Source organism: Elaeis guineensis, chromosome 6, assembly GCF_000442705.2.
Source record: "Elaeis guineensis isolate ETL-2024a chromosome 6, EG11, whole genome shotgun sequence".
Lineage (NCBI taxonomy): Eukaryota > Viridiplantae > Streptophyta > Magnoliopsida > Arecales > Arecaceae > Elaeis > Elaeis guineensis.
Window position 1 is genome coordinate 16,888,610 of NC_025998.2, and position 11,217 is coordinate 16,899,826.

Sequence of the window (11,217 nt, forward strand, 5' to 3'; positions counted from 1 at the left end):
GGATATCCACAGTGAGGTAGATGAGTTGTCCCAAACATTAAACCATCTTCTGAATACCGGACACTCTTCGATTCTACCTAATTCAGTGCAAGATGCTTGTGCATTGTGTATAAGCCCGACTCATTTTGTTAGTGAATGTCCAACCGCACCTCAATTTTTTGAATTTGTGCATGAGCAGGTCCAGCAAGCTCAAGCCCAATAAGCTCGTAGATCAGAAAATGATCTATATTCAAACACTTATAACCCCGGCTGGAGAAACCACCTAAATTTTTTCTGAAGATCACAGCCGGTGGTTGGCCCTGCTATACCTAGATCAAATTATCAGGACCAACATATAGGCATGGACCATATCACCAGTTTCAAAATACTCCTCAACTATCTATCACTGGTCACAGCTCAGCTTTTGAGGATAAGGTTCTAAAAATGCTAGAACGATTAGAAGTCAACACCCAAATCCTTAACTCCCACATGCAATCCATTGCTAAGCTAGAACCCAAATAGGTCAACTAGCAACCGCAATCAGTAAGAGAGAAGGAGAAAAATTATCTAGCCAATCTGAGAGCAATCTGAAAGGACAATTCATGGTTGAGAGCTCTAATACTCCAGATACTTTTTCTGAACACGCCAAATCAATCATGACTCTCAAAAGTGGGAAGGTCATTGAACATACGAGTAAAATCAATGAGACCGACCCTAGACCTCTGATTAAGTCCAAATCACCTAAGAGCAAGGAGGACACAAAAGTAGAAAAGGAACCAACTGCATCAGAATCACCTTACTTGCCTAAAGCCCCATTTTTGAGTGCCCTAAAAACCTCCACTCTTGTAGATAAGAAAGGAAGAAGACTTGATGAGATGTTGAAATAATTTAAGCAAGTCCAAATTAATCTCTCCTTTTAGATGCAATCAAACAGATCCCAACTTACGTAAAATTTTTGAAAAAATTATGCACCCAAAAATGTAAATCTCGATCACAACTTTCGAAGAAAGTATGTCTCATCGAACAAGCTAGCTCTGTATTCCAGCACGCTATCCCTCCAAAGCTTAAAGATCCAGGTACCCTACCATTTCTTGCATTATAGGAGACCTTCATATCGAATAAGCTCTCCTAGATTTAGGGGCGAGTGTGAACCTTTTATCTAGCTCGATTTATGAACTTTTTAGATTCAGAGAATTGAAACCCACATCAGTTACTCTACAGTTAGCTGATAGATCAATTAAGACATCATGTGGGATGATCGAGGATGTTTTGGTCAAGGTAGATGAGTTCTATTTTTCAGTTGATTTTTTAGTCCTTGACATAGAACTGAGTGGCAATCCAAGGCAAATTCCATTATCTTAGGCAGATCCTTCCTAGCTACGGCAAATGCGTGCATCAATTGTAGGACAGGAGTCATGGACGTATCATTTGAGAATAAAAAACTGAGATTAAATATGTTTAGTGCATCCTAGGGACCATCAATAAATAGTTGCTTCGAGATAGATACATTCGAGGATATTATAGACGAAGCAACATCAATGATTTTTGCACATGATTTTCGAGACATCCATTTGACGTACTTTGGAGTGGACGACTATGATATGGAGAGAGGTAGTGAAGAAGTAAATATTTTAGTTGATACATCAAGTGATAAAACTACTCTCCATTGGACAATCAAGTATGAGCCATTGCCTGCATTAGCCAATACACCCACAGCCCCATCATTAAAATCACCACCTACACTAGAATTAAAGTCACTTCTGGCCACACTCAAGTATGCATTTCTAGGACCTAATGATACCCTTTCGATGATTATTGTATCAGACTTGACCCGGATCAAGAAGTACAATTGGTTAGTATTCTGAAAGAAAATAAAGAGGCTATCGGCTGGTCCATTATCGATCTAAAAAAAATTGACCCCTCCATCTGTATGCACCATATTCATTGCGAGGCAGATGCCAAACCCCATCGAAATATGTAGAGGAGACTGAACCCAAATATGTGGGAAGTAGTGAAGAAAGAGGTGGTAAAATGGTTAGATGCTAGAATCATCTACCCTATATCCGATAGTAAATGGGTCAACCCTACTCAAGTAGTACCTAAAAAAATAGGTATTACTGTGGTGGAGAATGAAGAAGGTGAATTGCTTCCCACTCACACACCATCTGGTTGGCGAGTATGCATTGACTATAGGAAACTCAATGCCGTTACTAGAAATGATCATTTTTCATTATCCTTCATCGATTAAATCTTAGAATGGCTAGTAGGTCAACATTTTTTTTGTTTTCTAGATAGTTATTTGGAATACAATCAGATACATGTATTTTGGATGACCAAGAGAAGACCACCTTCACTTGCCCCTACGGCACTTTCACTTTTCGACGTATGCCGTTCGGACTCTGCAATGCACCCACTACATTTCAACGGTGCATTTTGGCCATTTTTTTAGATATGGTGGATAAATATCTCAAAGTATTTATGGATGATTTCTCCATATTTGAAATCACTTTTGAGGATTGTCTTCATAACCTCTCCAAAGTCCTTAAGCGCTGCACGGAGACAATTTGATTTTAAGTTAGGAAAAGAGCCATTTCATGGTTCGGAAGGAATCATATTGGGACATATTATTTTCGAAAAGAGGATTGAGGTAGATAAAGCAAAAATTGAGGTCATCTCAAAACTACCATCCCCACTTCGGTTCGATAAATACGATCTTTCTTAGGTCATGCTGGATTTTACATACGCTTCATTAAAAATTTTAGCAAAATATCGAGACCCTTGTGCAATCTGCTAGCCAAGGATACACCATTTGTCTTTAATGAAGAATATCTACAAGCCTTCTACACGTTACGAACAGCCCTGACAACAGCATCCATAATAAAACTTTCTGATTGGTCCTTCCCATTTGAAATCATGTGTGACACTTCCGATTTTGTAATAGGGGCCATCTTAGGTCAAAGAATCAATAAAGAGCCCAATGTATCTATTATACTAGCAAAACTCTACCTGATGCTCAATTGAACTACATTACGACAGAAAAAGAGCTACTAGCGATGGTATTTGCCTTGATAAATTTTATTCATATCTATTAGGGTCTAAGGTTCTAGTGTATTCTGATCATACGGCTTTGAAATATTTACTCTTAAAGAAAGATACTAAACCACGATTGATCAGATAGATCTTCTGCTTCAAGAATTTGATCTAAAAATTCGAGACAAGAAGGGTTCCGAAAATGTGGTCGCTGATCACATTTCTAGAATCTTAGTTGATCATACGATGGGTACAGATGAAGTCAAAGAGAAATTTTCTGACGAATAATTTTTTGCAATATCCTCTAACCAAATCTCATGGTTTGCCCATATCATTAACTACTTGGCAACAGGACAAGTTCCTCTCCATTGGACAAAACAGTAGAAGGATCGATTCTTCTTACAGGTCAAACATTATTATTAGGAGGAATCCGAATTGTTCAAATATTACCCTGATCAAATGATTCGATGCTGTATCCCTGAGGGTGAGTATCAAAGTATACTTACCTTTTGTCACTCTCATGCATACGGGGGACATTTAGTGAGAAGAAAATGGCCGCAAAAGTGTTACAAAGTGATTTTACGGACCGGCATTATTTAAGGATGCACATAAATTTTACTTTGAGTGCTAGTGCTATCAGCAAACGGAAAATATTTCTAGAAAAATATGATGCCTCTATCTCCCATCTTAGTCGTGGAAGTTTTTGATGTTTGGGGAATTGATTTTATGGGCCCCTTTCCTCCATCCTATGGATATAAATATATTTTGGCTGCGGTAAATTACGTATCTAAATGGGTTGAGGCTATGGCAACCAGAACAAATGATCACAAGGTGGTAATCAAATTTATCCAACAGAATATCTTAAGTCGATTTGGTTGCCAAGAATATTATTAGTGATGGAGGTACACACTTCACGAATAGGCACTTTGAAAGTTTAATGAAGAAATATGGAATCACTCACAAAGTTGCCACATCATATCATCCCCAAACTAGTGGCCAAGTGGAAGTCTCTAACAGGAAGATCAAATGAATTCTTGAGAAGATGGTTAGGTCTGATCGAAAAGATTGATCTGGATGATTAGACGATGCATTATGGGCCTACCGTACTGCATACAGGATCCTGATAGGAATATCTCCTTACCGACTCATTTTTAAAAAAACCTCCATCTGTCGGTAGAGCTAGAACACGTGCATTTTAGGCCATAAAGCAATTCAATTCGACATAAAAAATATGAATAGTAATAGGAGACTACAATTGAACGAATTAGAAGAGCTGCGCAATGAAGCATATGAGAGCTTATAAATTTATAAGGCTCAACTAAGGCTTATTATGATAAATATATTTCACAAAAAATGTTCGAACCTAATCAAAAAGTGTGGCTTTATAATTCGAGGTTGTGACTATTCTCTGAAAAACTCCATTCATGTTGGGATGGATCATATATCGTAACTCAGCTGTTCCCTCATGGAGTAATTGAAATCAAAGATCCTAAACAGGAAAATACCTTCAAAGTAAATGGCCAACGATTGAAATATTATATGGATGAAATTAGAGATGGTGAGCAAGTTGACTCAATTGAATTACAAGATCCAGTTTACAATAAAACTTTGGCTTGGTCTGGTTGAAGACTTAAACTTAGCACTTGTTGGGAGGCAACCCAATATTTTATTTTTCAGCCATCCATTTTTTTTTATTTTATAAAAATTTTTGAAAAAGATAATTAGCTAAGTTGGGGAAGCACCATGATCAATGGAGTCAAGAACACACTAGCCCAGTTATGAACGATATCTTAATCAATATTACACACATCGAACTCAAATGGTGTTCTTCTTTGTTACACTCTATTTTTGCTTTGTTATGATTCTCTTCTTCCATTGGGACAATGAAAATTAAGTTGGGAGGAGAATAACTAATTAAGTCCTTGAGTATGTAAGAAATAATAGTTTTGTGTATCTAAATTTTGTCTCAATTTGAAGTTAACTAGGCACTCTAATCAATAAATGATTAACAGTCTAGATAATTTTAGAATATCGAGAAAAAATTATTAAGGACACCTAATTAATGAAAGAATTTAGACCAGACTAAATTTTGAAGTGATTCTAGAATCTTTTTCCCACCATCTCAATGAGAATCTGCTTTATGGGGGTATGGTGGAAAGGTCGAGATATGCAAAAAAAAAAGAGAGATAAAATAAAAAAAAATTTAATATTTCTCACTAAGTAACCGAGCTCCTTCGCCTAAGTAAGCGTTGTTGTTCGCGTTAAAAGGTGAGAATGTGAAGAAACCTCTTGTATAGTCAGTTTTAACTCGTAGCCTTTTTGACTTGAGTTAGTAAGCCTGAGGGGTGCCTTACACCTAGTGCCCTAAACCAACTAGTTGGAGAGTCATTGGCCTAAAGCTCGCTATAAGAGTCAATTAGAAAGCTTAAGAGGTTAGAACATTGCACTGACTATATATGTAAATATTTTTCAAAAAAAAAAAAAGAACTAAATTGTAAGAAGACAATAAATCCTGCTCACATCAAGTTTGAGGACTTAAAGAGTAGAGTGGGAAGTCGGTGAAAGAAGATCTCTAAAAATTTTATGGCTAATACTCAACCATTAATTAGGTCGAATTGATAATCCAATGAAGTACCTCTTTAATGATCTAGCCGGATATCAATTATAGTTAGGAATATCTAGGATAACTTTCAATTCAAAATAATTTGGTGTACAATGCTAATGTATCTATTTTACTCGAGGACGAGTAAAGTTCAAATTGGGGGGTGTGATGAATACTTAATTTAGGATGCTAGAGGCACTAAATATTGTAATCATTAATATTATTTTATTAAGAATTTAATGCTATCTAGTCTATTTTACAGGTAATTGGGAGTTTGGGTTCATACGATTCAATTTGAACTCAAATTGGTTCAGATTTGAGTGAACTAAGCAATCAACTCTTATTTCAGTGTGAACGCAACTTAAAGATCAAGGGTCAAGAAGCAACCTCTCCAATCAAAGGCCCAGATTAAAAGATAAATGGAACTAAGTATGAATACGACTTATTGATCAACGGAAGAGAATCAACATGAAGATCCAAGGGTTCTTATTCACACTCCCATCTCTCTTTTCATGAAATCCTAGCCTCCTCACTCTATAAATAAACCCCAAGGCCTTCCTTTTTTTCAATCAAACCAACGCCTAAGTTCTCTTCAAGCTTCTCTCTTTCTCTCTCTCTCTTCCTCTTCTTCATAAGTCTAGGGGAGGTACTAACCCTAGCACAACATATTCCTCCATAGATCCTTTTTCACATCCCATCAAATCTAGGAGAGGTTCTAATCCTGGTCGCTATCCTTTCTCTGTTACATATCCGCTTCCATCAACCTTTCTTTCTTGGAGTTCCTGTACCAAGCCTTCTAGCTATCCTGTCGCTGTCTGCACGAAGAAGACAAAGGATTCAAGGAGACACATCCACCATCGGGCGCAGCAAGAAGATCAACTTGGTTTAGTTGTCTTGTATCCCAATTTTATTTCTTTTCTTTATTATGCTTCTTTATTAGATTAATAAAAAGTAATTTTATTTTTCATGTTCTTTTCTTTCTTAATTTTTTTATATTTTATTATTTTTTTTTTACGTTTTCAAAATAATCAACTAAGATCTCTGCAGATACGATCCCAACTCACCCTATCTACATAGTAGTGAGTAGGATTAATTTTGATGTGCTACGACATGTATCACAATACCTTACGCATGTGGGAGTGAACTGCTCCCTTATACAGGATAGGAGAAAAAGGCATCATCAAAGATGCCCTTTTAATACTTTATTTCGGCTATTGGATCGCAACAATCAGACTGGATACGAGCTTATGGCGTTAGGGACTCTCGCACTTGAGCTGGCTTGGCTTGCTACTTAAATAAAGAGGATTTCAGACTGATCCGTCTGAGCCGCGAGCCTTGATCGTAATATATATTATTTTCAATATAATTGTTAATATAATATTAATATAATTGATATAATATTAATATATCAATATATTATTAATATAATTGTTAATATAATATTAATATAATATCAATATATATTATATTAATATAATAAATTATTATGATCTAATATTATATTATATTTATTAATATTTTATTGATATAAATATAAATATTATATTATATTTATATAAAATTTGGAAGTAAAAATATATAATCTCATATCTATTAAGGGTCTAACACGTGTTTTATATAGTTTTCTCAAAAAAATGAATACTCATTGCTCAACTAAATATAAGTCACTGAAATAAATAACACTTTCATTATTAACCAAATACATTAAAATCATACTTTCAAGTATCATATTTTTAAAAATTAATTTTTTTAAAATAACATTCTAGAGATTTTTTTTTTTCATGAACCAACCAAATCCTTCGTATCTTTTGTTCTTGCATTTTTTTTTTTGGTAATTACATCATTCTTCTAATTGATTGTGCCCGATATTCTCCGTGTCGAGATGTATTCACGATTCCTTGTTGCCCTAAAAGCAAAAGACTGTATTGATTCTACATCAACACTTCGAAGCGGACGAAGAGTTGTCGTTCGCGTTAATTTGGTTTTTGTCTTTATTTTTTTTTCTCCTCCTTCTTATAACTCTCTCTGGCGATGTGACAGAGAAGATGATGGGTAGATTTTTCTTTTTTTTTTTTCATGATTTTTTATTTTATATCATAGACCTTGCGTTGGGATTAATTATATTGGGATAAAACTCCTATAATCGGTCTGACCATAAAAATTTTGCCTATTGTACTGGGCTCGCTTACTAGCCCGTGTAGTTGTGTAATTGGCCCTTTCTATCATACATCTGTGGATGAGGTAACGTTGATGGCCCGTTAGAATATATCACGGATCGGTTTATGATCTGTTTCTTAATTTTTTTTAAAAAAAAATACGCACAAAAATTTCTATACTTACTCCAATATTTGCCATCCATGAGTTGCAAAATATGACACCAAAATACAATTTAAGTTTACAACCTGCACTATTTGTTGGATGTTAAAAGTTAGAGTAACTATTATAGGCAAGATCGTTGTAATGTCAGTCCAAAATAAATCATTCCTATAATAGCAAATTTAATCTAGGTGTTCAGCATCCCCGAAACAAAAACAGTAGTTAGAGGAAGCCTTGCAGATTAAATCAAAGGCAGAACCCTCACAGGGCGAAATAAGGCCCACTATAGCATCAATCTTGCCAAAGTGTCTTGCAAACAAGGTGGATGAAGCCGATTCTGTCTTCCCAAAGTGTGAGGAAAGGAGCATGATTTTGGATGTATAGTTGGTAGAAATGAATTTTATTTAGAAATCACTATGCTATTGTTGTTATGATTTTAAATCAAAATTATACAAGAAATAAATTACTTAAGATAAAACATAAGATCAAAAAGAGTTTGGCTAAATTGAGGCATATGAGAATACTGTCCTAGGAACATGATTTCACCTCCTATGTATAGGTTTATGATGATCTCATCTATAAAGTACAATAATCTGATTTAGTCCAATTCTTCTCTAATGAGCACGATCATTGAGAGGCTTGATCTAGATATTTTCTTTTAGATCTGTTAGACTGCAGAATGAAAAAAAGAATCATGTCCCACCAGATTTATGCTGAAAAGGGATTCGATTGATATGGGCTTTAATTAAATAGATTGTGTAACCGATGATCTGATAGGAAATCTAGCTCAGTCTTGTTGGATTTCTCAAACAGACTCTATTGAAATCTTTTTCCTTCCCATAGGATCCAGACTAATCCACTCTAAAGCTATTCCTAGAAATTTTATTTATCTTAGCCTATAACCTGTGATCTTATTAGTTGTACTGGCCTAATCTACAAATTTTACAGAATTATTAGCTTAATATGGTGGGAAAATCCAGACAGACCCTTAAAATTGACTCATAGTGAGGGGTGCCAATTTTCAATGATCTTACTAATTACATGGATGACATTTTTTAGCTTTGAAGTCAGGTGAGCTGCATGAATTCCCTTTCCTATACGTAAATCCAAGTACCCCTCCAAACTTGTTATTTGAAAGACTTTCATACGTCTCCATGCCCACCGGCTAGATTCACGCTTACTCAATTCATTTGATTGAGGTCTTGGTCGTATATATGGACCATCAGGCCACTCAATTTTAGAAATACTGGCACTAATAACATTAGGGGTCGTCTCGTCTACGCTGAAGATAGACTTTTATGCGGACCTTTGCTTGTTTACTTTACGCAGCACACATGCCTTGGCGAATTCCCCGACCCCAAATGCGGGCTCCAAGTCCTCGTTGCCCGAGTTTTTGTGAAGATCACAGAAGAAGCATTTAATTATAGCGTTGTACTCTTCAAACAATGATTTAATTGCCAGTTGGTCAAGAGTTTGTCATGAAGAGACTTAGAAGAAATTAAATATGATGATTGAGAACTTTAGGGCTGCGACAAAGTCGTCCCAAAGAGTCATTTGACTGACCCGGAGTAGTGACAACGTTTTAGAACATTATTTAAGTAGCGGAGTAATGCATCCATGAACACATTTGTCAAGAACATCATGAAACTATCTTCCATCATCCTGTACCTCATGGTACTGATGCTATCTTCATTGCAATGAAATTTGAGTGGCCGGTGGAACTCGTAAGTTGGTATTTAGCTATTTTACATGTAATTTTCCTTTTATGACAACCATTATATTGCCTTTTTTTCTTTGTATTTTAGGTTTTATGAACGCTGAAGAGAGGATGATGTTTGGAAGACCCGCACCGAGCCCACCGCCCCCACCGACAGATGCTATAAGTCCGATACCGGCGGTAGCTTCTCCACTTCCCAAGAGAGGAGATTGAGTTTATTATACACAAAAAATTTGGCACATGATACGTATGCGACAAACTCAGGAACATGTTGAGCTTAACAGATTCAGTCTCTGGAGTTTGAGTTATGTAGTAGAATAAGCGAGTGTGATGAGAGTTGAGACCACGTATTGCACTGCATAGCAAAATATATTGACACATATAATGAGTATATTATTAATTGAGATATATTATATCAAAATAATCGTTATCTGCTACGCTCTGGTGCTTCCTCCGACTCGAGATTTGTGCAAGATGCTCATTTTCCTCATGAAATTGCGCATGCCAACAATCCCCAGGTGGTCCTCATGTTGTTTTTCTCGTGGATTCCATGGATTCTAAGTTTTCCAATTCGCATGCATTAAACGAACCGAAGCAGCTATGATAAATAAAAGGATGTAGACAGTGTTGATGAGGATGCGCAGAATTGTTATCCTGGGGAGCTGCAAGTTTCTCAAGTTTTCACACGCATTCATATTTCGCTTACATTTAAACAGTTGGCACGTGGACAGACATGTAATCCACAAGGAAGAATTTAAGAAAATCCTTATATCATGTTTTGGCATAATATGAAAAATTCCAATGTGCAGGGAATGTTCTATTGCGATCCCAACACGTCTCCATGCGGAATGGTTTGTTTTAATAAAAAGAACCCAAAAGATGACACCATCTTGTTCTCATCCCATCTCCTTGAGATGGAATACCACACATTGGTGCAAAGATTTTGTTGGGATATGAGTCATTCGGATGAGTTATTTTTCGCCTATTGAGATACTTCTACTTAAGACCGAGACAATCTAAACCACATCATGGGTCCGGCCTAGAAGGATATAGTACAAACCAATGATCCTAGATAACATCTGACCTGTCACCAATGGGATACTGATCTAGCAGATAGCGACTCCAGCCCATCGAAAACCGACTTGGATATCGAACAATGCTGCCTTGAAGATTATAACCTCTTATGCATTCAATCGATCTCGGATCCAAACCAAAGGAGGCATCCCGGTGCTATACCAACCTTAAGCCACTGACTATCTCAATGGTGGGGTTAGGTCATCAGAATCTCTTAGGGTCATTTGGTTGGAGTATATCAGATTATGAGGTAATCTAACAATTTCTAGAAATTATTTATCTAAAAAAATAATTATGGAGAAAAATAACTTGTATTTTATTTGGTTGGTAGAAAAATTACTTCGAAAAATGACACTTAAAAAAGATTTTGCATTTGGTTGGAGGTAAATTTATATAGAAATATGGCTAAATTTAAAATATATCCTCCAACATATTTTCTTTTTTAATACTGAAAACGCATTGTTATCTCTAATTAGATTTTATATAATATTATAATCAT

At 35.9% G+C, this 11,217-nt stretch overlaps 1 long non-coding RNA gene across 1 annotated transcript; it reads left to right on the forward strand.

Annotated features, from left to right (window-relative positions):
* Window positions 1–9,550: 9,550 nt before the first annotated feature.
* On the forward strand, window positions 9,551–10,050 carry LOC140858704 (uncharacterized). The gene is made up of 2 exons (XR_012142256.1): window positions 9,551–9,651; window positions 9,733–10,050. It is a non-coding gene; the product is annotated as an uncharacterized lncRNA (long non-coding RNA).
* Window positions 10,051–11,217: the final 1,167 nt, after the last annotated feature.